The 23,933-nt window shown below is 52.9% G+C and overlaps 1 protein-coding gene across 2 annotated transcripts in view; it reads left to right on the forward strand.

Annotated features, from left to right (window-relative positions):
- gfra4a (GDNF family receptor alpha 4a) overlaps positions 1–23,933 on the forward strand; it is a 261,102-nt gene that overhangs the window by 134,862 nt on the left and 102,307 nt on the right. The window lies entirely within an intron of this gene.

Raw genomic sequence — 23,933 nt, forward strand, 5'->3', positions numbered from 1 at the left:
CTGTCATAGCCTCATTTCCATCAGTCACTGGCATGTTATTTGTGTCTTCCACTGTGAAGACCAACCCAAAAAACCTGTTCAGTTCCTCAGCCATTTCCTCATCTCCCATTATTAAATCTCCCTTCTCATCCTCTAAAGGACCAATATTTACCTTAGCCACTCTTTTTTGTTTTATGTATTTGTAGAAACTTTTACTATCTGTTTTTATATTCTGAGCAAGTTTACTCTCATAATCTATCTTACTCTTCTTTATAGCTTTTTTAGTAGCTTTCTGTTGCCCCCTAAAGATTTCCCAGTCCTCTCGTCTCCCACTGATCTTTGCTACTTTGTATGTTTTTTCCTTCAATTTGATACTCTCCCTTATTTCCTTAGATATCCACGGTCGATTTTCCCTCCTTTTACCGTCCTTCCTTTTTGTTGGTATAAACCTTTGCTGAGCACTGTGAAAAATCACTTGGAAGGTTCTCCACTGTTCCTCAACTGTTTCACTACAAAGTGACCTGACCTATTTCCTGACCTATTTCACTCTGCTCCCGGTCTGCTTCACAGTGATCCTGACCTATTTCACTCTCCTTGAAGTCTGCTTCACAGTGATCTTGACCTATTTTACTCTACTCCTGGCTGCTTCACAGTGATCCTGACCTATTTCACTCTCCTCCCGGTCTGCTTCATAGTGATCCTGACATATTTCACTCTGCTCCCAGTCTGCTTCACAGTCCCATCTCTTCATTAACACCATAAGAAATAGGAACAGGAGTGGGCCGCTCAGCCCCTCGAGCCTTATCCACCATTTAATATGATCATGGCTGATCTGGCATTGCTATTGTCCAATTTTCTGCCCTTTCCCCCTTGATTCCATTAATGATCAAGAATCTACATATCTCAGTCTTAAATATACACCATGGGAGGGATTCTCCAATAATGGGGCGATGTCCTTTTGTGCTGGCGAATCACTCTGGACTTTCCTTAAGAAAGCTCTGGCTGCTGATACGGGGCCCCGCATTTCCTATCGGGAGTCCACGCATGTGCAAGGTGGCGGCCTGCAGCAGCCGCCCCGTGGCGGAGTCGGACTGCGGAGCAACAGCAGAAATGTAGGCCCCCCTGAGATCATGCGCGTCCGCGGATGCGTGACACCCGATCGCCTCCCTGGCATCCATGAGGCCCCCCCGGTGATCGATCCCCCTCAGACTGAGTCAGTAGCCGCCACCGGCCATTCCCGACAGCCGATATGTGGTCAGAACCACACCGTCGGGAACTCGGCCAGTTTTCCTCAGAGAATCACGGGGGATGCGTCTGTCAATGCCCCCCTACCCACACCATGTAGTTCGCGCGTGAGAGATCCCCGAGCGATTCTCCGGGGACTAGAGAATCGCGGGAGCAGCGTCAGACCGGATTTCGGCATTCTCCGCCCCCACGCCGATTGCGATTTCTGCGCGGAGGCTCGGAGAATCCAACCCCTGCACTCTGCCCCCACAGCTCTGTGTGGTAAGGAGTTTCAAAGACTCTCAGCCCTCTGAGAGAAGAAATGCTTCCTCATCTCAGTCTTAAATTGGCTCCCCTTTACTCTGAGACTGTGCCCTCTGGTCCTAGACTCTCCCACGAGGGGAAACACCCTCTCAGCATTTACCCTGTCAAGCCCCTTAAGCATCCTATATGTTTCAATCAGATCACCTCCCATTCTTCTTAATTCCAATGAGTCCCAACCTGTTCAACCTTTGCTCACAAGACAATCCCTCCATATCGGGGATCATCCTAGTGAACCTTCTCTGAACCGCCTCCAATGAACTAATATCTTTCCTTAAATAAGGGGACTAAAACTGGTCACAATGCTCCAGATGCGGTCTCGCCAGTACCTCGTACAGCTGCAGCAAGACTTCCCCACTCTTATATTCCAACCCCAGAGTTAACATTTTGGATCTAGACGATTCTTCTACCGAACTGAAGCAAGGAAGAAATGTACAGAATGATGTAGTTGGAAAGGAGATGGAGGGGGTGGGGCAGAATAGAAGACTAGGGATAGGTGGGGCAAAGGAGATATGGACAAATTATCTCGACTTCCCATTCACCAGTTGGTGATATCTACACTAGACCAATCAATATTATTGCACCGTTTTCATTTCTTACCTCTAACTGCGGACCCCTCTGGAACATATCTTTTCCTACCTATGTCATTGGTCCCAATGTGGACCATGACATCTGGCTGCTCACCCTCCTTCCATTTACTGCATATAAAAGCCTTTTCTTATGACAGTTTATCTTATTCTGCACATTACCTTCGTCCGTGTCCTCAGGTTCAGGCGCTGGGAATGCTCTCTCTAGACCCCTCATAATTTTGAATATCTCTACCAAATGTCCTCCCAACACTCTCTTCTCTAAGAAGAACCACAGCTTTTCAATTTTATCCACATAACTGAAGTTCATTCAGCGACCCCCCGCCAGGTCGGAGAATCCCTATGGGAGCGGCGCAAATCCCACCCCGCCGCCCCAACGCCAGCTGCTGTATTCTCCGGCGCCGGTTTCCGGGTGGGGGCGGGTTCACACCATGCCATTGGGGGCCGTTGGCAGCCCCCACCCCCCACCCCCACGACCGGCAACTCTCCGGGCCCCGATGGGCTGTCCGTTTTTGGCCAGTCCCGCCGTCATGGGTTACGTATGGTCCCACACGGTGGGACCTGGCAGGTAAGTCGGCTGGGGCGGTCCTCAGGGAGGCACGGGTGGATCCGACCCTGGGGGGGGTCCCCACGGTGGCCTGGCCCGCGAGCGGGGCCCACCGATCTGTGGGCGGGCCTGTGGCGTGGGGGCACTCCTTCCTTACACGCCGGCCACTGCAGGGCTCCGCCATGGCCAGCGCAGAGAAGAGAACCCCCCGTGCATGCAGAAAAACACGCCGGCGGTTCCGCGCATGCCCAAGATCATGCCGGCCCTTTGGCGCATGCGCAAACTAGCGCAGTCCCTCCGGCGCAGCTGGCGCAGCGCCAACCCCTCCGGCATCCACCTAGCCCCCAAAAGTGCGGAGAATTACACACTTTTGGGAGCTGTTGACGCCGGAGTGGTTGGCGCCGGTTTTCCCGCCGGTTTTCCCGCCGGCGTGGGGACTCAGTCCCCGGAAAGGAGAATCCCGCCCATTGTCTCTGGAACCAATCTCGCAAATCTTTTCTGCACCTTCTCTTATGTCTTCTCTCACATCAGACCTAAAGGGAATGTCTGTCTGTCTCAGTGTCTCCATATCTGCGTTGTGGTCACATTTGAAGCACCAAGATTACATTGTTGTGCATTCTTGAAGTATTCAATTGGAACACAGATCATGCATTGATTGCGTCACATACAACAATCAAGTTTACCTGTAAATTAGTAATCCATGTTATAAAAATAAATACAACATCAAACTCAGTTTCCTTCCATGGATCTCTTTTCTTTTTCTTCATTGTTACATGGGATGTGGGCATTGTAAGGTGGGTATTCGTTGCCCATATCTAATTGCCTTTGGATTGAGTAGCTTGCTGGGCCATTTCGGAGGCAGCTAAGAGTCAACCACATCGTTGAGTCACATGTAGGCCAGACCAAGTAGGATGGCAGATTTCCTTCCTGAAATGGACAGTAGTGAACCAGATGGATTTTTACGGTGATCAAACATAGTTTCCTGGTCACCGTTACTGAGACTAGCTTTCCATTCCAGACTTTATTAATTGAATTCAAATTTCATCATCTGCTGCGGTGGGAATTGAACCTGTCTTGCTGAAGCCTGAGCTTTAGTCCAGTGACATTACCACAATGCCACCTCCTCTCTGGAATTTGCCCATTCTTATTCCTATTTTATCCCTGTACTCGCCAATCTCCCTGCTTTATATTCAGAAATCATCCAGAATACCCATGATCCCATCTACATTAAAGTCTGTATTCCTATGTTCTCACGCAGCATAATTTTCTTCCCATACAAATGTAAGAAGCAGGAGCAAGGAGTAGGCCATTCGGCCCCTCGATCCTGTCCCGCTGTTGAATAAGACCATGCCTCATCTAATATCTCTTTCCAGCCTCCCTGCCATAACTCTCGACCCACTTGCAGATCAAAAGTCTGTCAGACTCCCCCTTGAATATATTCGATGACCCAGCCTCCACCGATCTCTGGGGAAGAGAATTCCAAACACTAACGACCTTCTCAGAGAAGAAATTCCTCCTCAACTCCATCTTATTTTTAAAATCAGCCCTGTAGTTTTATATCCTCGCACATGGAAACATCCTCCTAGCATCTACCCTGTCAAGCCCCCTCAGATTCTTACATGTTTCAATAAGATCTCCTCTCATTCTTCTAAATCCCAAAGAGTTTCCCATGTCTGCAGTAACAGCCGTAAGATTTTCTTCCTCACTTTCGAAGCCTGCCACTTATTTCTCCTTCCGTATCCTTGTACCCGGGCTTCCATCCTCCAACACTGGCCTTCATTTTGCTCCCCATTCCCTCCACCACTAGCCCTTCAGACAACTGGAACTCCAGTCTCAACCTCCCCCGCTTTCATAAAAACCATTGATGCAGCTCCACACTGGTTTGACAATCACCTGATACCCTGCAAAAGATGCTCTTTGGGGCTGCCCCTTTGTACACAATGAGCAATGTAGAAATGTATTTGCTGTCTGTGTGTGTTCTCTCTCTCTCCCACTACCTTTTTGTGTCTATTTTTAGCAATCTTCCTTTGGCTAGTGTTTCTTTTTAAGCTCCTGTATTTTAAGATGATTGGCAAAGAAATGAGAGGAGATTGAGGAGAGTTTGTATCTTTACACCATGAGCTGCTGTGATCTGGAATGTACTGCCTGAAAGGGTGATGGAAACGACTTTGATCGTAACTTTCAAAAGAATATTGGATATATGTGTAGAAAGAAAAAGTAAGCAGGGCTATAGAGAAAGAGCAAGGCACAGTCTTACTGGCTAACTGGCAGAGTAAGGCAGAGGCACAGTGGGCAGCATGGTCTCCTGTGATACATGCCATGCTGTTTTCTCTCTCCTTTCCTCAGTCTTAAAATTAAGATTCCTTTTACACCGTCTCCTACCTCACTCTTTCCCAGGGAACCAAACTTCTTTGACACACTTAGTCCCCAAGCACCCACCCCCTCCCTTTGAGTTTCAATCCAACATTTAGAATATTTCTGTCCAAGACTGATGGCTATGAATATGGTCATTATCAGAAAGGCAGTTCAGGAAACTAGTTCTTTATTGTTCCAACGTACACTGCAAGTATGTTTGGGTGGCAGTGTTCAGCTTGGGCTCAGTTCTTATGCTGATGGTAGCTATCTATGGAGATACTGATAACCCTTTCATCTTTGAGGTACAGACGGACGTACATACATACGGGTCTGGAGCAGGAGCAGGAGTGGGCCACTCGGCCCCTCAAGTCTGCATCACCATTCAAAAAGATCATGGCTGATCTGATTGTAACCTCAACTCCCAAATTGCTGCCTCCCCCCCCCCCCCCCCCCACACTTGTTAATCAAGATTCTATCTAGCTGTGCCTTAAAAAAATTCAAAGACTCCACTTCCATTGCCTTTTGAAGAAGGGAGTTCCAGATATTCAAGACCCTCTGAGAGAACATAAGTTCTCCTCACTTCCGTCATCAATCAGTGAGTGCTTGGGCGGGATTCTCCGCAATCGGCGCGATGTCCGCCGACCGGAACCAAAAACGGTGTGAATCAGTCCGGCAGCGCGCTGCCCCAAAGGTGCGGAATTCTCCGCATCTTGAGGGGCCGAGCCCTCACCTTGAGGGGATAGGCCCGCGCCGGACTGATTTCCGCCCCGCCAGCTGGCGGGAAAGGCCTTTGGTGCCCCACCAGCTGGCGCGGAAATGACTTTGCCGTGCGGCGCATGCGCGGGAGCGTCAGCGGCCGCTCACGGCATCCCCGCACATCCGCCGTGGAGGGGGTCTCTTCCGCCTCCGCCATAGTGGAGACCATGGCGAAGGCGGAAGGAAAAGAGTGCCCCCACAGCACAGGCCCGTCCGCGGATTGGTGGGCCCCGATCGTGGGCCAGGCCACCGTGGCGGCACCCCCCGGGGCCAGATCGGCCCGCGCCCCCCCCAGGACCCCGGAGCCCGCCCGCGCCGCCTTGTCCCGTAGTTTGATTCTCGCCGGTGGGACAGGCATTCCAGCAGTGGGACTTCGGCCCATCACGGGCTGGAGAATCGCCGGGGGTGGGGGCCCGCCAACCAGCGTGGCGCGATTCCCACCCCCGCCGAATATCCGGTGCCGGATAATTCGGCAACCGGCATGGGCGGGATTCACGCCAGCCCCCAGCAATTCTCCGACCCGGCGGGGGGTCGGACAATCCCGTCCCTTATTTTTAAACCAGTAGTTTCAGTGGTCTTTCCCATTCCCATAGTTATCTCCCCACTGCTATTGACTCAAGTGTTCATCACATACATAGGCCGGTGCTCTGCAGGGGTCCGTCACTAGGGTGTGTTGCTCCAAAAATACAAAGGCTCTGCTGCGTAATATTAACAAAAAAAACAAAAACAAAGTTTAGAACAACATTTTTTTTCAATATACATTGGGGAAGTATTTCAGAAAAGAAAAAGTTTTTCTTTAAGCTGACAGTCCACCTTGAGTAAAATGCATGAGCAAAGATATGAATCGCCTTGGCAACCGCTGAGTGACCCCTGTAAAATAAATGCTTTCATTAGGCAACATTTATTGGAGTAGAACATTAGGCCTGGGAGAGATGGGGGGGGGGGCGGGTGGAATTCCAGTGGGGATGGAGGGGGGAGGGAGGCAGTGATCAGGGGCATGTTGCCTGTTTTACTCTTTACTGACATGAACCAGAAGGAAACATCTGGAAAGTCTCTCAGTGGGAGGGGGAAAAAATGGCCCTGAAGGAAGCTTTCAGATTCCATCATTCCTCATCCCAGAGGGCAACAAAACCCATAAAACACAAAGGATGGATGGTACTCGAGGGGATGCAACACATCGCTCATCATTTCCCGGAACATATTATATGATGTTGATCTTGGCCATTGTACCTAAGTTTCTAATGGTTTTAAAGAAAACAATTTGAGGAGCGGAGTCTTCAGCTGAAAATGTCTTTGAATTGCTTTTTTGGCGGAGGGCACTGACTGGCCCTGAGGCCCAGGTGGTCTCCCCCTGTTGCTTAGACGTGGGGCAGCATGTATCTAACTGGGCTAGCTGCCTAATTAGTTGCCATTAGGAGCAGTGGAACTAGGCGCTTTTCAGATGCTGAGGGCTGTTTCTCTCCTTGATTTAATGATTTGATGTAACTAAGGGCTGCCCTAGTTCCAACTCAGACACCACAAGTAATCCCCCGCCTGCCAGAACATCTTGTACCATCCAGCATTGTAGAAAGGTGGATTTGTTTCAATCAAAAAATAAATCACTGAAGGTGACCCAGCTGGATCCAACCTTTACAGGGGTGGCCTGCAATTAAATTCTGATAGGATTCAGTGGCTAAGGTGATGTCGGGAGGAGAGTGGAGGGGGAGGGGGTTAGTGTGGAGAGGTGACGCGGTAGCTGTGCTTGCCAATTTGCCACAAGCACTACCTTCAGACAATCCTGGCTGGAGTTAGTCGAAAACAGAGCAGCAGCAGCTCGGGCTGCTATCGGGATGCCAAGTCTCCAATCTTCCCAGTTTTCCGCTGTCCTCTGGTGGAAGAGACTCCTGTAGGAGATGGTACAGAAGTAGCTAATAGCCAGATCGTTAGAGGCAGTGAGCTGAGACTGACAGCTCAGTAGGTGGGCAGAGACCCAGGCCGTCCGAGTTAATGTCACAAAGTTCTTGGTGGCTCTTTGGTACTTAGACTCCAGAAAGCACAATCCTTGTGGATTGTATGGTTTCCCTGCCAAAGTGGCCACTTCCAGTTAGTGAGTGCCAACAGGTGCCATTGCTTATCATCTGGACACTTCACGGTGTACCTGTGGAGGACGGGGACCCTGAGGAATGATTTGTTCTTCAGCAGTGCTGAGGCTAATTGTGTGCACCTAGCCTATATATTGCCACCTGCAGAATCACAGGAATGATAGGACAGAACAGAGAGACCTTTTGGACCCACCACAATGGCCAATCAACTGGAGCTGGTACAAGCATCGACATAGGAGAAAGTCATCTGGCCCAACATACCTGGCTTTTTGAAAGAGCTATTCAAATGATCACACTTTCCTCTGCTGTTTTCAGCAATGTTTCCCTTTTTTGGAGTCACTAATGAATCAGCTTCTTGGCAATGAGATCTAGATCACGACTTGCTACGTAAAAAGAATTCTCGTCATTCCTCCCTATTTGGGCCAGTATGGTGGCACAGTGGTTAGCAGTGCTACCTCACAGCGCCAGGGAGCTGGGGTTCAATTCCAACCTCGGGTTACTGCCTGTGTGGAGTTTGCAGTTTCTCCCCGTGTCTGCGTGGGTTTCCTCCGGGTGCTCCGGTTTCCTCTCAAAGTCCAAAGACGTGCGGGTTATGTGGATTGGCCATGCTAAATTGCCCCTTAGTGTCCAGGAATGTACAGGTTAGGTAAGATTGCGCAGATAGGGTGGGGGTACTGGGCGTCTTTCTTTCAGAGCACCGGTTCACACTCGATGGGCCGAATGGCCTCCTTCTGCACTGTAGAGGTTCTATGATTTTGTAGTTCTCTGAAAGCTCTTTGTTATATTTCAAATAATAACTTATCTAAAATATATATATTACTCTTGAATCCAGCAGGATGATAAAATGACCAATAGTCTTCTTGTTGAAAGATGAACTATTTAATGAGTAATAAAATAATAAACTGTGAGTTCTTTTGCTCAATACTAAACTAACAATAAAGAATTAAAGTACAATACAGATAACTATATAACTATACACTATTATAACAAACTTGCTCTACTTCTCTCGCTCTAGCTATTCGATGTCTTGCTTGTTAACTGTTCTGAATCACATCATCATGTCATATGACTTAGAAATGGCTGGAAACCAGTTCTTATAGTTGCTGACTGTGAGCCATCTAGTGTTGAAATGACTGTATTACATTTACATACATTGATCATGTCTATTGATTTTGTCCTTGTGATGTGATCATTGCTGGTAAGGTCAGCATTTATTGCCGATCTCTCCCTTTAGAGGGTGGTGATGAGCCGCGCCCATGAACCGCTGCAGTCCGTGTGGTGTAAACACGGGCCTAAAGTTGGAAAGTGGGATTAGGTTAGATGACTATGTGTCTATCATGTGGTAAATTTCAATGACTTCCTCTCCAACGACAATGGCAATGTCATTCCAAGTTCTTAGTCTCAGTAATGGTGACCATGACAACTATCATCGATTGTTATAAAAACTAATCAGGTTCAGTAATGCCCTTTCGTGAAGAAACCCTATCATCCTTACTTGGCCTGGTCTACATGTGACTCCAGACCCACAGAAATGTAAACTGCCCCCTGAAATGGTGAGTCTGGTGCCAGTCAAGTGGGCTGCTTTGTCCTGGGTGGTGTGGAGCTTCTTGAGTGTTGTTGGAGCTGCACTCATCCAGGCAAGTGGAGAGTATTCCATTACACTCCTGACTTGTGCCTTGGAGACAGGCTTTGTGGGGGTCAAGATGGAGAATTACTTGTCATAATGTTGAATCCCAAATTTCTTTATCCGTCAGTCTGGCCTCAATAAAAGGCGAGATGGATTTGCAGGTATAACATTAGTTATTTTATTCAGCTTGCAAGCTTGATTCATTTCACAGAAACATAAGAGACATCCAGTCTCCTACATCCCAGAAAGCGAATGAACAAAGAGACAAAGGGTTCTCTGCAAATCAATTCAAATGGTATCAAGTTTCACATACTCGACGCCCATAGGTCAGCCTATATCCCTCCTGACCTGTTTGATCTATTCTGATTGGCTCACTTCCAATCCCTTCCTCTGGCCCCTATCAATCCAGCATCACTCTCGTAGACACACCTCTTCCTGCTTTCCACATGCGGTCTAACATCCTTTGTCTCTGAACTAACCAGAATCAAAGTGGCTTATTTCTACATTACATTAACTAATATCTCTAAAGTAACTATTTTATATCACATTCGTCAATAATATACACCAGTATATCATGGTGCAGACACACACTGATGGACACACAGTGGGACCAATCAACACACACAACACCGCAGCCAATCACCAGTGAGAGCACACGCATTATAAAGACAGGGGGCATCAGAGTTGCCGCTCATTTGAGTTGCAGCTAGCTAGGAGGACAGAGCTCATAGCCTGTAACACAGACATTCACCATGTGCTGAGTGCATCGACTGGTTAGGACAAGGCAAAGGTCTTTAGTTAAAGCTAGTATCATATTAACCCACAGTCTGAGTATGTTTAAACAGTTAATGATTCAATAAAATAGCGTTGCACTATTTCAAGTGTTGGTGACCTGTATGTGATCCAGAACACCCAACACATCATGCTGCCAGGAGTTGAGGGATATTAACACTTCTTAGACCTACCTGCAAGTGATCTGCCTTCCGCCAGCGTTCCGGCATCCTGCGACATGGACAACATCAGCCCGTCGCCGCCGCTCCGCATCGCCGGCAACCTCGGGGCCAACTGGAAGATTTTCAAACAGCGCTTCCAGCTCTTCCTCGAAGCCACAGACAGGGATGGTGCCTCGGATACCAGGAAGGTTGCTATTCTCCTCTCCAAGGCCGGGGACCATGCTTCTTTCAACTCTCTCACCTTTGCGGATGATGAAGATAAAAGGAAGTTCAAGACGGTTCTCCTCAAGTTTGAGACTCACTGCAGCGTAGAGGTGAATGAAAGTTTTGAGCGCTACGTGTTCCAGCAGCGTTTGCAGGGTAAGGATGAGCCTTTCCAATCCTTTCTCACGCACCTCCGTATCCTTGCGCAATCTTGCAGCTACGGACCCACCTCCGACTCCATGATACGCGACCAGATCATTTTTGGTGTTCAGTTGGACCCCCTACTACAGCAGTTCCTCAAAGTAAAGCAACTCACCCTCGCGACCGCCATCGAGACCTGTGTCTTACATGAAAACGCCACCAGTCGGTACTCCCACATACAAGTGGCTGAAACAGCGCGGCAAGGTCCCCACGGGGCGGAACGGGTCCAAGTGATTGAGCACCTCCAGGGCCTCAGCCTGGATGAGGGTGGCCATTTCGCGCGCTTTTCGCGGACTCTTGTGTGCACCAAACGAGTGGACGGCGACATTGAGGAATGTAATGCGCAGGCGCGCACCACGCAGGACCGCACCGCGCATGCATGGTGGCGCAGCGAACGTGCTGACATCACGACGTGTGGCAACTGTGGCTACGCCCATTTAAAGTGGCAATGCCCTGTAAAATCTTGACAATGCCTACGATGTGGAAGACTTGGCCACTATGCTGCCTTCTGCCGTGCAGCTCAGCCTGCCAATTCATATCGCTTCAGCCAGCCTCGCAGGAATGTTCGGACAATTCAACCCACGGTCACCGAGTCCGATGCGGACCTCCCACACAGCAGTGACACCGAGGACCCGAAGGCGCCTTTTCGAGTCGGTGTCGTAACGAAAAACAGGCTGTCCCCGAAGCAAAGACACCAGCCGCTGTCGGTATACAGCATCGATCCAGACGATGAGTGGTGTGCCACCCTGATGGTCAACCGGTCCCAAATACGATTCCACCTGGACACTGGTACCTCCGCCAATCTCATTGCGCGGTCTGACTTCCAAAGCCTTCATGTCAAACCAGCCATCCTTCCATCAGCCAGCCAGCTATTGGATTATAATGGCAACGTCATTCCTGCTAGTGGCTCGTGCCAACAAGTGACGCACAGGTCACGCAAAGCCATCCTTCCTTTCGAGATCGTGGGCTCCTCGAAAACCTCCCTGCTTGGCGCACAGGCATGCAAGCTGTTGAACCTCGTTCAGAGAGTGCACTCTCTCTCTCCTGATGACATGTCTGCCTTCCAGGACGCTGACTTCAGGGCGCAACTCGACGCCATCATCGACCAGCACCGCGTCGTCTTCGAAGGCATGGGCACGCTCCCATATACTTACAAGATCCTACTCAAACAGAACACCACGCCTGTGGTGCATGCACCTCGCAGGGTCCCAACACCCCATAAGGACCGCCTCAAGCAGCAGCTGCAGGATCTCCAGGACCAAGGAGTGATCTCCAGAGTTACGGAACCAACCAACTGGGTCAGTTCCATGGTGTGCGTAAAGAAGCCTTCCGGCGAGCTGAGAATTGGCATTGATCCCAAGGACCTGAATCGCAATATCATGAGGGAGCATTATCCAATTCCCAAGCGCGAAGAGATCACATGCGAGATGGCTCGCGCCAAGCTCTTCACCAAACTCGACGCCTCGAAAGGATTCTGGCAAATCCAGCTCGACAAATCCAGCAGGAAACTGTACATTTAATACCCCCTTTGGCAGATATTGTTACAACAGGATGCAGTTTGGGATCATATCGGCGTCAGAAGTGTTCCACAGGATCATAGAACAAATGATGGAAGGCATTGAAGGTGTTCGCGTCTATGTCGACGACATAATCATTTGGTCCACCACCCCACAGGAGCATGTCAGTCGCCTCCAGCGCGTGTTCAAACGCATACGTGAGCAGGGCCTACGCCTCAACAGAGCCAAATGCTCGTTTGGTCAGATGGAACTCAAGTTCCTAGGGGACCACATCTCCCAGTTGGGTGTGCGGCCGGGTGCGGACAAGGTGGCTGCTATCACAGCCATGAAAACGCCAGAGGACAAGAAGGCGGTCCTCCGATTTCTGGGCATGGTCAACTTTTTAGGGAAGTTCATCCCTCACCTCGCCTCTCATACCACGGTTCTCAGGAACCTGGTCAGGAAGACAACAGACTTCCAATGGCTCCCTGCCCACGAGCACGAATGGAGAGAACTCAAAACAAAACTCACCACGGCCCCGGTCTTAGCTTTCTTTGATCCAGCAAAAGAGACCAAAATTTCGACCGATGCCAGCCAATCCGGCATTGGGGCGGTGCTCCTGCAACGCGATGTGGCCTCATCATGGGCCCCCATTACATATGCGTCACGCGCCATGACCCCCACGGAGCAGTGCTACGCACAGATAGAAAAGGAGTGCCTGGGCCTTCTGACCGGTGTCGTCAAGTTTCACGATTATGTGTACGGCCTTCCTCAATTCACCGTCGAGACCGACCATCGCCCGCTGGTCAATATAATACAGAAAGACTCGAACGACATGACGCCTCGCCTCCAGCGTATTCTTCTCAAGCTCAAGTTTTGGGCAATATGACTTTCAGCTCGTATACACCCCGGGCAAAGACCTCATCATTGCCAACGCTCTGTCCAGGGCTGTCAACAGTCCGTGGGACCCAGCGAGATTTGCCTGCCAGGTTGACGCCCATGTGGCCTTCGTGGCCTCCAATCTACCGGCCACGGATGAACGCCTCGTCCAAATTTGCCTCGAGACGGCGGCTGACCCTTTGCTACAACGTGTCATGCGCCACCTAACTGATGGGTGGCTCAAGGGCCAATGTCCGCAGTTCTATAACGTCAGAGGTGATCTGGCGGTAGTTAATGGTGTTCTCCTGAAACTGGACCGCATTGTCATTCCACACAGCATGCGCCAGCTCATCTTGGAACAGCTACACGAGGGCCATCTTGGCGTGGAAAAGTGCCGCCGATGGGCCCGAGAGGCAGTGTACTGGCCCGGCATCAATGACGACACAGCCAACACAGTGCTCATCTGCCCCACTTGTCAGCGCTTCCAGCCGGCCCAGCTGCTCATGGGTGAGACCCTACAGCCCCATGAGTTAGTCACGTCCCCTTGGACCAAAGTGGGCATCGACCTGTTTCACGTGCTGGGCAGGGACTATGTCCTGATTGTAGACTACTTTTCAAACTACCCGGAGGTGGTACGTTTACACAACATCACATTGTCTGCAGTCATCCGTGCCTGTAAGGCCACCTTTGCTCGTCACGGCATCCCACTCACTGTGATGTCGGACAATGGCCTCTGCTTCGCAAGCCAAGAATGGTCCAATTTTGCCAAGAGGTACAACTTTGTGCATGTGACATCCAGTCCCCTGTACCCCAAATCCAACGGCAAAGCAGAGAAGGGCGTCCACATAGTCAAACGGCTCCTCTGCAAGGCTGCCGATGCTGGGTCCGAACTCTACCTCGCCCTGCTGGCCTATCACTCAGCCCCACTGTCCACTGGCCTGTCGCCAGCCCAGCTGCTCATGGGTCGCACCCTGAGGACGACGGTGCCGTCCATTCATGTCCCAGACCTCGACCACGTTCCGGTCCTTCAACGGATGCAGCTGTCTTGTGCACAACACAAGGCGGCTCATGACTCCCGTGCAGCTGATCTCCCTGCTCTGGCTCCAGATGACAATGTCCGCATTAATCTTCCAGATGGTTGCTGGTCTGCAACTGCTGTGGTTCTTCGGCAGGTGGCTCCCCGCTTGTTCCTGGTTGGTCTACCAAACTGGACCCTATCGGTCAGATAGGGCCGCAATCGACGTGCCCTTCGTCTCGTTCCGCACTCGCTACGTGATCCTCCGCCAGTGCCACGCCCTCCTGTTGACCCTGACCTGGACTATGCAGAGATTCCGGTCACTCTGCATCCTCCTCACTCTGACTCAGTCCAGCCCGCTCCTCAGCCGGCAGCTCCCGACGCACCCTTGAGGCGGTCAACCAGAATTCGTCGCCCACCTCAGACTTAATTTGTGAACTTTGTGGACTTATGGACTTTCTGATTTGTTCTGTTCTTCCGTTTAATCGTTCAAGTGGTTTGTATATAGTGCTCATCTCGTTATTCTTGTGACACACTGTTTTTCTGCACCAGGCACCTTCCCATGTAAATAGCTTAGTTTTCATGAAATAGTCCTGTAAATACTTCGCACACACGTAGTCAGGAACATTCACCACACACTATTTATTGCCACGCAGGTACATTTTTTATAAAAGGGGGGATGTCATAATATACACCAGTATATCATGGTGCAGACACACACTGATGGACACACAGTGGGACCAATCAACATACACAACACCTCAGCCAATCACCAGTGAGAGCACACGCACTATAAAGGCAGGGGGCATCAGAGTTCCCGCTCATTCGAGTTACAGCTGGCTAGGAGGACAGAGCTCACAGCCTGCAACACAGACATTCACCATGTGCTGAGTGCATCGACTGATTAGGACAAGGCAAAGGTCTTTAGTTGAAGCTAGTATCGTATTAACCCACAGTCTGAGTATGTTTAAACAGTTAATGATTCAATAAAATAGTGTTGCACTACTTCAAGTGTTGGTGACCTGTATGTGATCCAGAACACCCAACACATCATTACTCACTGCAGAATTTCCAGTCTCTGACTTGCTTTTGTAGCCACGGTATTTTTATGGCTAACCAGTTAAGTTTCTGGTTGATGGTAACCCCAGAATGTTGATGGTGGGGCAGTCTGCAATAATAATGGTGTTGAACATCAAGGGGAGATGGCCAGATGCTCTCTTGCTGCAGATGGTCATTGACTGGCACTTGTGTTGCAAGAATGTTACTTGCCGCTTACCAAACATAGTCTCAATGTTGGCCAGGGCATGCTGCATGTACGAATGTACAAATTAGGAGCAGGAGGAGGCCACTCGGCCCCTCGAGCCTGCTCCACCATTCAATAAGATCATGGCTGATCTGACTGTAACATCAAACCCTCATTCACGCTGACTGCCGATAACCTTCACCCTCTTGTTAATGAAGAATCTACTGAGCTCTGCCTTAAAAGAAAGGCTCACCACTCTCTGAGAGAAAAAAACTTCTCCTCATCTCTATTTTAAACGGGCGATCCCTTTATTTTTGAAACAGTGACCGCTAGTTTTAGAATCGACACAAGTTGCTTCAATATCTGAAGAGTTGCGATGGTAAAATCATGGAATCATAGAATAGAATTATCGAAACCCGGCAGTCCAAAAGGAGGTCATTCAGTCCATCGCATCTGTGCTGACCCTCTGAAAGAGCACCATACCCATGCCTACTCCCCTGTCCACCCCACCCTGGCCCCATAACCTAACCTGCACATCCTTGGACACTAAGGATCAATTTTAGCATGGCCAATCGACCTTACCCGCATATCCGGGGTGGTGCTGAACATAGTACCAGCCAATGCTCCCACTTCTGACCTTACAATGAAAGGAAGGTCATTGTTGAAGCAGCTGAAATGTTTGGGCCTGGGTCACTTCAGTGATGTCCTAAGGCTGCAATAATTGACATCTAATAAACACGTTCATCCTCCTTTGTGCTAGGTGTGACTCAAACCAAAAGGATGTGGATGCTTTGGAGAAGGTGCAGAGGAGGTTCACCAGGATGTTGCCTGGAATGGAGGGTGCTAGCTATAAAGAGAGGTTGAGTAGATTAGGATTATTTTCATTAGAAAGATGGAGGTTGAGGGGAGTTCTACAAAATCATGAGAGGTATAGAAAGGGTGGTTAGCAAGAAGCTTTTTCCCAGAGTGGGGGACTCAATTACTTGGAGTCACGAGTTCAAGGTGAGAGGGGAAAAGTTTAAGGGAGATATGCGTGGTAAGTTCTTTACGCAGAAGGTGGTCAGTGCCTGGAACGCATTGCCGGCGGAGATGGTCGAGGCGGGCACAATAGCGTCATTTAAGATGTATCTAGACAGACACATGAATGGGCAGGGAGCAGAGGGATACAGATCCTTAGAAAATAGGCGACAGTTTTAGATGAGGAACTGGATCGGCGCAGGCTTGGAGGGCCGAAGGGCCTGTTCCTGTGCTGTAATTTTTCTTTGTTCTTTCGTTGTTCGTTGAACCAATGGAAAGTTTCCCCCCTGATTCCCATTGACTCCAATTTTTCCAGTGCTCTTTGATGCCACACCGTTCAAATGCTGCCTTGATGTCAAGGGCAGTCACTCTCACCCCACCCCTTGGGTTCACCCTTTTTGTCAATGCTTAGACCAAGGCTATGATGAGTTTTGGAGTTGAGTGATCCTGGCAAAACCCAAATTAAGCATTAGTGAGCATTTTATTGCTGAGTGTCGCTTTATAACACTGTCAATTACACCTTCCATCACTTTGTCGGTAATTGCCTAGTTTAAACCTGTCCTCTTTTATGTGGACAGGACGTAACTGGGCAATTTTCCATGTTTTCGGGTAGATGCTAGTCCAGTAGCTTGGCTAGGGGCATAACTCGTTCGAGAGCACAAACTTAGATGTTGCCGGGGTCCATAGCCTTTGCAGTGTTCAGGGCCTGAAGGCGTTCTTCGATATCAGAGACAGTGAATTGAATTGTCTGAAGACTGGCATCGATAATGCTGGGAACCTCATGATGTTGCCAAGGTGGATTATTCGCTCAGCATTTGTGGCTGAAGAAGATTGCAAATGCATCAACCTTGTCTTCTGCATGATGCACTCAGTTACTCCATCGCTGAGAGTAGGGTTATTTGTGGTATCCTTCCTTCTGTTTAGCTGTTAAATTGGCCAACACCATGTTGACTAGATGTGGCAAGACTACAAAACGTTGAGCAGATATCTTCATTTTGGGAACAGTTAGCTCTGTCCACAGCATGCTGCTTCTGCTGCCTGGAGTACATATAGTCCTGTGTTGTAGCTTCACCGGTTTGGCACTTCATTTTCAGGTATGCCTGTTGCTGCTCCTGCCACGCTCTCCTACACTCCTCATTGAACCAGGGTTGACCCCCTGATCCCTGTCTAGGTGGTAATGGGAGAGTAGGGGATATGCCGGGGCCTTAAGGTTAGAAATTGTGGTTGAGTACAATTCTGCCGTTGCTGATCACAGCACCTCGTAGGTGCCTGGTTGTGAGTAACGAGAGACTTCCTCAAACTATCTCATGGTTAAAACTAAAATCACATGGGATTCGGGGTGGGCTGGCTAGATGGATACAGACCTGGCTTGGTTATACAAGACAGAGAGTAGCGGTGGAAAGGTGTTTTTCTGAATGGAGATCTGTAGCTAGCGGTGTTCAGCAGGGATCAGTGCTGGGACCTCTGTTGTTTGTAGTATATGTAAGTGATCTGTAGGAAAATGTGGGTGGTCTGATTAGTAAGTTTGCGGCTGACACAAAGATTGGCGGAGGTGTTAATAGTGCCGAGGGTTGTCAGAGGATACAACAGGATATAGATAGATTGGAGACTTGGGCATAGAAATGGCAGATGGAGCTTAATCCGGACAAATGTGACTTCGGGTGGCGACCATGGAGTGAGCGGTCGCACATTTGGCAGCTCTCGCTCATGGTGGTCTTTTTGTGGCCTTAATGCCAGATTGTTGCAGGAGTTTTGGAGAGGAAAGATGCAGAATTGAGAACAGAAGAAATTGACCCCTAGTTTATGGAGCTGCCACCCAGAAGTAATCATAAAAGAACGATCCAGGTGGTGGTGGCGAGTGAGGAGCGGACAACGCGCGTGGAGATGGCGGACGAACAGGGTTGGACCCCGTCAACTCAGTGGTCGATGGACCATTGGTGAGCTTCTTAAATGGAGAAGTTCACCCAACAGCAGAAGGAGAGTGCTGAGGACCTGGCCCGGGCGGAGGACCTGGCCCGGGCGGAGGACCTGGCCCGGGCGGAGGACCTGGCCCGGGCGGAGGACCTGACCCGGGTGGTGGACCTGGCCCGGGCTGAGGACCTGGCCCGGGCGGAGGACCTGGCCCGGGCTGAGGACCTGACCCGGGCGGTGGACCTGGCCCGGGCTGGGGACCTGGCCCGGGCGGAGGACCTGGCCCGGGCGGAGGACCTGACCCGGGCGGTGGACCTGGCCCGGGCTGAGGACCTGGCCCGGGCGGAGGACCTGGCCCGGGCGGAGGACCTGGCCCGGGCGGAGGACTTGGCCCGGGCGGAGGACTTGGCCCGGGTGGAGCACCTGGCCCGGGCGGAGGACCTGACCCGGGCGGTGGACCTGGCCCGGGCTGAGGACCTGGCCCGGGCGGAGGACGTGGCCCGGGTGGTGGACCTGGCCCGGGCGGAGGACCTGGCCGGGGCGGAGGAACTGGCCCGGGCTGAGGACCTGGCCCGGGCGGAGGACGTGGCCCGGGCGGAGGACCTGGCCCGGGTGGTGGACCTGGCCCGGGTGGAGGACCTGGCCCGGGCGGAGGACGTGGCCCAGGCGGAGGACGTGGCCCGGGCGGAGGACCTGGCCCGGGCGGAGGACGTGGCCCGGGTAGTGGACCTGGCCCGGGCGGAGGACCTGGCCCGGGCGGAGCACCTGGCCCGGGCGGAGGACCTGGCCCGGGCGGAGGACCTGGCCCGGGCGGAGGACCAGGCCGGGGCGGAGGACCTGGCCCGGGCGGAGGACCTGGCCCGGGTGGAGGACCTGGCCCGGGCGGAGGACCTGGCCCGGGCGGAGGACCTGGCCCGGGCGGAGGACCTGGCCCGGGCGGAGGTCCTGGCCCGGACGGGGGTCCTGGCCCGGGCGGAGGACCTGGCCCAGGCGGTGGACTCGATCGAAGCGGTGGTTGACCGCATGGAGACGAGACTGGCAGCCCAGGGACAGGCGATCAGAGGTTGGAGAAGCTGGCAGGGGAACAGGAGGAACAGTCCACCCCAATAGCAGCAGAGATTGGGATGCTGCGTGACAGAAGAGGCTGCTGGAGAAAGTGGAGGACTTGGAAAATCGTTCGCGGAGGCAGAATATTCGGATCGTGGGTCTGCCGGAAGGAATTGAAGGATCGGATGCTGGAATGTATGTGGGGAAGATGCTGGAGAAGCTGCTTGGGGAGGTGGACAGCTGGAGGTGGATCGTACCCACAGGGCACTGATGCGCAAGCCCCAGTGGGGTGAGCCGCCGAGGGCGATGGTGGCACGATTACATCGGTTCCTAGAGAAGGGTGGGTCTTTGGGTTCGGACCTTGGAGGGATGGTTTGTTTGTTTCTACTTCTTGCCTTTGTTTCAACTGTTTTGAATGTTTGCAGTAAGAGCGGGGGGAGGGGAACCAGTGGGGGACAAGATGCTCGGCGCCATGGGCGGGGGATGCCAGGCTAGCTGGGTAGGCTAGTTCACGGAAGCAAACTGGGGTGTGAGCTGAAGACCGATGTTGGGGGGGGGAATGGGAGGGGGAGTGGGAGTGGGAGGGGGTTGGGTGGGGGGGGGGGAGTAGACTGCTGACGGGGAGGGGACTTTCAAGGTGGAGGAGGAGGAAGGTTGACGACGGTAGTTGCCCGAGGGCGGGCCAGGGGAGGTGCGGGATATGTGCCGAAGACTGGCCTAGTTATGGTTGACCAGCAGGGAAGGGGGAACGGGGTGCCCCCCGACCATGCTGGTCACGTGGAACGTTCGTGGGCTGAATGGGCAGTCAAAAGGACCCGTGTGTTCGCGCACTTGAGGCAACTGAAGGCGGACTCAATCAATGTGAGTCCAGGGTCGAGATTCTCTCCTACCCGGTGGGGCGGGGGTTCCCGGCGGGGTGGAGTGGCGGAATCATTCCGGCGTTGGGCCGCCCCAAAGGTGCGGATTTCTCCTCACCTTTAGGGGCCAAGCATTCACCTTGAGGGGCTAGGCCCGCGCAGGAACGGTTGGCGTGCCGCCGGCGGGCGGGAAAGACCTTTGGCGCCACGCCAGCCGGGGCCAACTGCGTCGGCTGGCGGAAGTCCGCGCATGCGCGGGAGCGTCAGCGGCTGCTGACGTCATCCCATCGCATGCGTGGGGGGGGGCTCACTTCTGCATCGGCCATCGTGGAGGCTGTGGCCGAGGCAGAAGGAAAAGAGTGCCCCCGCGGCACAGGCCCACCCACGGATCGGTGGGCCCCGATCGCGGGCCAGGCCACCGTGGGGGCACCCCCCAGGGCCAGATTGCCCCACACCACCCCCCCCAGGGCCCCGGAGAGCGCCCGCGCCGCCAGTCCCGGAGGTAAGGTAGGTGGTTTGATTCACGCCGGCGGGACTGGCATTACAGCAGCGGGACTTCGGCCCATCGCGGGCCGGAGAATTGCCGGGGGTGGGGCGCCCACCGACCGGTGCAGCGCGATTCCTGCCCCCGCCAATTCGACGGCCGACGGGGGGGGGATTCACGCCGCCCCCCGACGATTCTCCAACCCGGCGGGTGGTCGGAAAATCCCGCCCCAGGTCCGGGATCTTCCCCAGCACCCGTATAACAAACTCAACGTCATCGCTATGTTGTAGGAGACACAGCTGAAGGTGGGGACCAGGTTAGGTTAAGGAAGGGATGGGTTGGGCAGGTGTTCCATTCAGGATTAGACTTTAAAATGAGAGGTGTGGCAAACCTAGTCAATAAGCAGATGGCATTCGAGGTGGGGAAGATAGAGGCGGACCCGGGGGGTAGATATATTGTGGTTAGTGGGAAATTGGAGGGAATGGCCGTGGTATTGGTAAAAATAGATGCCCCAAACTGGGATGACGTTGAGTTTGTTAGGCGGGTGCTGGGGAAGATCCCGGACCTGGACTCACATCGATTGATTATGCGGGGAGATTTTAACACGGTCTTGGGTGCAAGGCTGGATCGGTCGAGTGCCAGGTCTGGGAAGGTATCAGTTGTGGCAAAGGAGCTGCGGTGGTTTATGGAGCGCATGGGGGATAGATCCATGGAAGGGCCTCCCCCGGCGATTCTCCGGCCCGCGATGGGCCCACCGCTGCTGTCATGCCAGTCCCGCCGGCGTGAATCAAACCACCTACCTTACAGGCGGGACTGGCGGCGCGGGCGCTCTCCGGGGCCCTGGGGGGCCCTGGGGGGTGCCCCCACGGTGGCCTGGCCCGCGATCGGGGCCCACCGATCCGCGAGTGGGCCTGTGCCGTGGGGGCACTCTTTTCCTTCTGCCTCGGCCACAGCCTCCGCGATGGCCGATGCAGAAGTGACCCCCCCCCGCGCATACGATGGGATGACGTCAGCAGCCGTTGACGCTCCCGCGCATGCACGGACTTCCGCCAGCCGACGGAGATTTGGAAGGCCAAGGTGTAAGGAGTTTTCATTCTACTCCCATGTGTACAAGGTGTATTCCCGGATAGACTTCTTTGTGTTGGACTCTGCTAGCTGAGGTGGTAGATGCTGAATATTCAGCAATTGTGGTGTCAGACCACGCCCCACACTGGGTGGACTTGCAAGTTAACAAAGGAAAGGCCCAGCGGCTGCAATGTAGGTTTGATGTGGGGCTATTAGCGGAGGGGGAGGTATGTGAGTGGGTGAGGGGATATATAAAGATCAATGACACAGGTGAGGTTTCGGCTGGGGTGGTGTGGGAGACACTGAAGGCGGTTATTCGGGGGAACTCATCTCAATTCGGGCCCATAAGGAGAAGGCTGGGCGAGTGGAGTTAGACAGGCTGGTAGGAGAAATTTTACAGGTGGACAGGAGGTACGCGGAGTCTCCGGATGATGGGCTTCTGAAGGGGCATCAGGGACTGCAGTTGAAATTTGGGTTCCTGTCCACAGGTAAAGCGGAGGGAGAGCTGAGGAAGGTAAAGGTGGCGGTGTATGAATATGGGGAAAAAGCCAGCAGGATGCTGGCGCATCAGCTGAGGACACAGGAGGCAGCAAGAGAGATTGGGAAAGTAAGAGATACAGGGGGGAAGGTGGTTTTGGATCTGGCGGGGGTGAATGATGGTCGGGATTCTCCCCGAATCGGCGTTGCGGCCCGTACTGCATCAAGAGCGGCCTGAACCACTCCGTCGTCAGGCCGCCTGGAGGCTCTCCCCCCGCACTTCTAGGCCGGCGCTGGAGGGGTTGGCGCCGAAGGCTTTCCGCCGGCCGGCGCGAGTTGGCGCATGCGCAGGACTGCCAGCGTGTTCTGGCACATGCGCAGAACCGTTGCTGTGTTTCCTGCGATGCGCAGTGGGTTTCTTCACCATGCCGGCCATGGCGGAGCCTTACAGAGGCCTTACAGATCGCTGGGCCCCGATTGCGGGTCAGGCCACCGTGCCCCCCCCCTCCCGGGGCAGGATCCCCCGCGCCCCCCTGTGGACCCCGCTAACCACCCTCCAAGCCAGGTCCCGCTGGGATGGACCATGTCCATTTCACGGCGGCGGGACTGGCCGAAAACGGGCGGAGCTCGGCCCATCGGGGACCGGGGAATTGCCGGGGGGGGGGGCTGCTGTCAATGGCCCCTCATTGACGCGGAGCGTCCCCACCCCCGCCCGAAAACCGGCACCGGAGAATTCGGCAGCCGGCGTCGGAGCGGCGGGGCGGGATTCACGCCCCCCCCCCCCCCCCCCCTCTGACCCGGCGGGGGGGTCGGAGAATCCCGCCCGATGTGTTTTGGGAATTTTATAGTGGATTGTATAAATCGGAACCCCCAGCCAGGGAGGAGGGTATGAAGCGATTTCTGGGATAGGTGAGGAGTCGGTGGAGGGTTTGGGAGCCCCAATTGGGCTGGAGGAGATTATAGATGGATTGGGAGCAATGCAATCGGGTAAAGCCCCGGGAACAGACGGATACCCGGTGGAGTTTTATAAAATGTTTTCCGGGCTGTTGGGGCCGCTCCTGGTAAAGGCTTTTCATGAGTCCAAGGAGCTGGGAGTGCTCCCCCCAACGTTATCAAAGGCATCGATTTCCCTTATTTTGAAGTGAGATAATGATCCGGAGAGCTGTGGGTCGTATAGGCCAATCTCCCTGTCGAGTGTGGATGCGAAATTGCTGGCAAGGATCTTAGCCACACGTATAGAGGATTGTGTTCCAGGGTAATAGGGGAGGACCAGACGGGATTTGTGAAGGGACGACGCCTGACGTCCAACATTAGGCGGCACCTAAATGTGAGGTCGAGGTGGTGGTGGCCATGGATTCAGAAAAGACCTTTGATCGGGTGGAGCGGAAGTACCTGTGGGGTGTCTTGGGAAGGTTTGGGCAGGGATTTGTGGATTGGGTCCAGTTGCTATATCAGGCACCGGTGGAGAATGTAAGGACCAACCGGGTTCAATCAGAATATTTTAGTCTGTGCAGGGAGACAAGGCGGGGGGTGTCCACTCTCCCCACTGCTGTTTGCCCTAGCCATAGAGCCTTTGGCAATGGCACTGAGGGCATTGATCATTTGGC

The sequence above is a fragment of the Scyliorhinus torazame genome, chromosome 3 (genome assembly GCF_047496885.1).
Source record: "Scyliorhinus torazame isolate Kashiwa2021f chromosome 3, sScyTor2.1, whole genome shotgun sequence".
Classification (NCBI taxonomy): domain Eukaryota; kingdom Metazoa; phylum Chordata; class Chondrichthyes; order Carcharhiniformes; family Scyliorhinidae; genus Scyliorhinus; species Scyliorhinus torazame.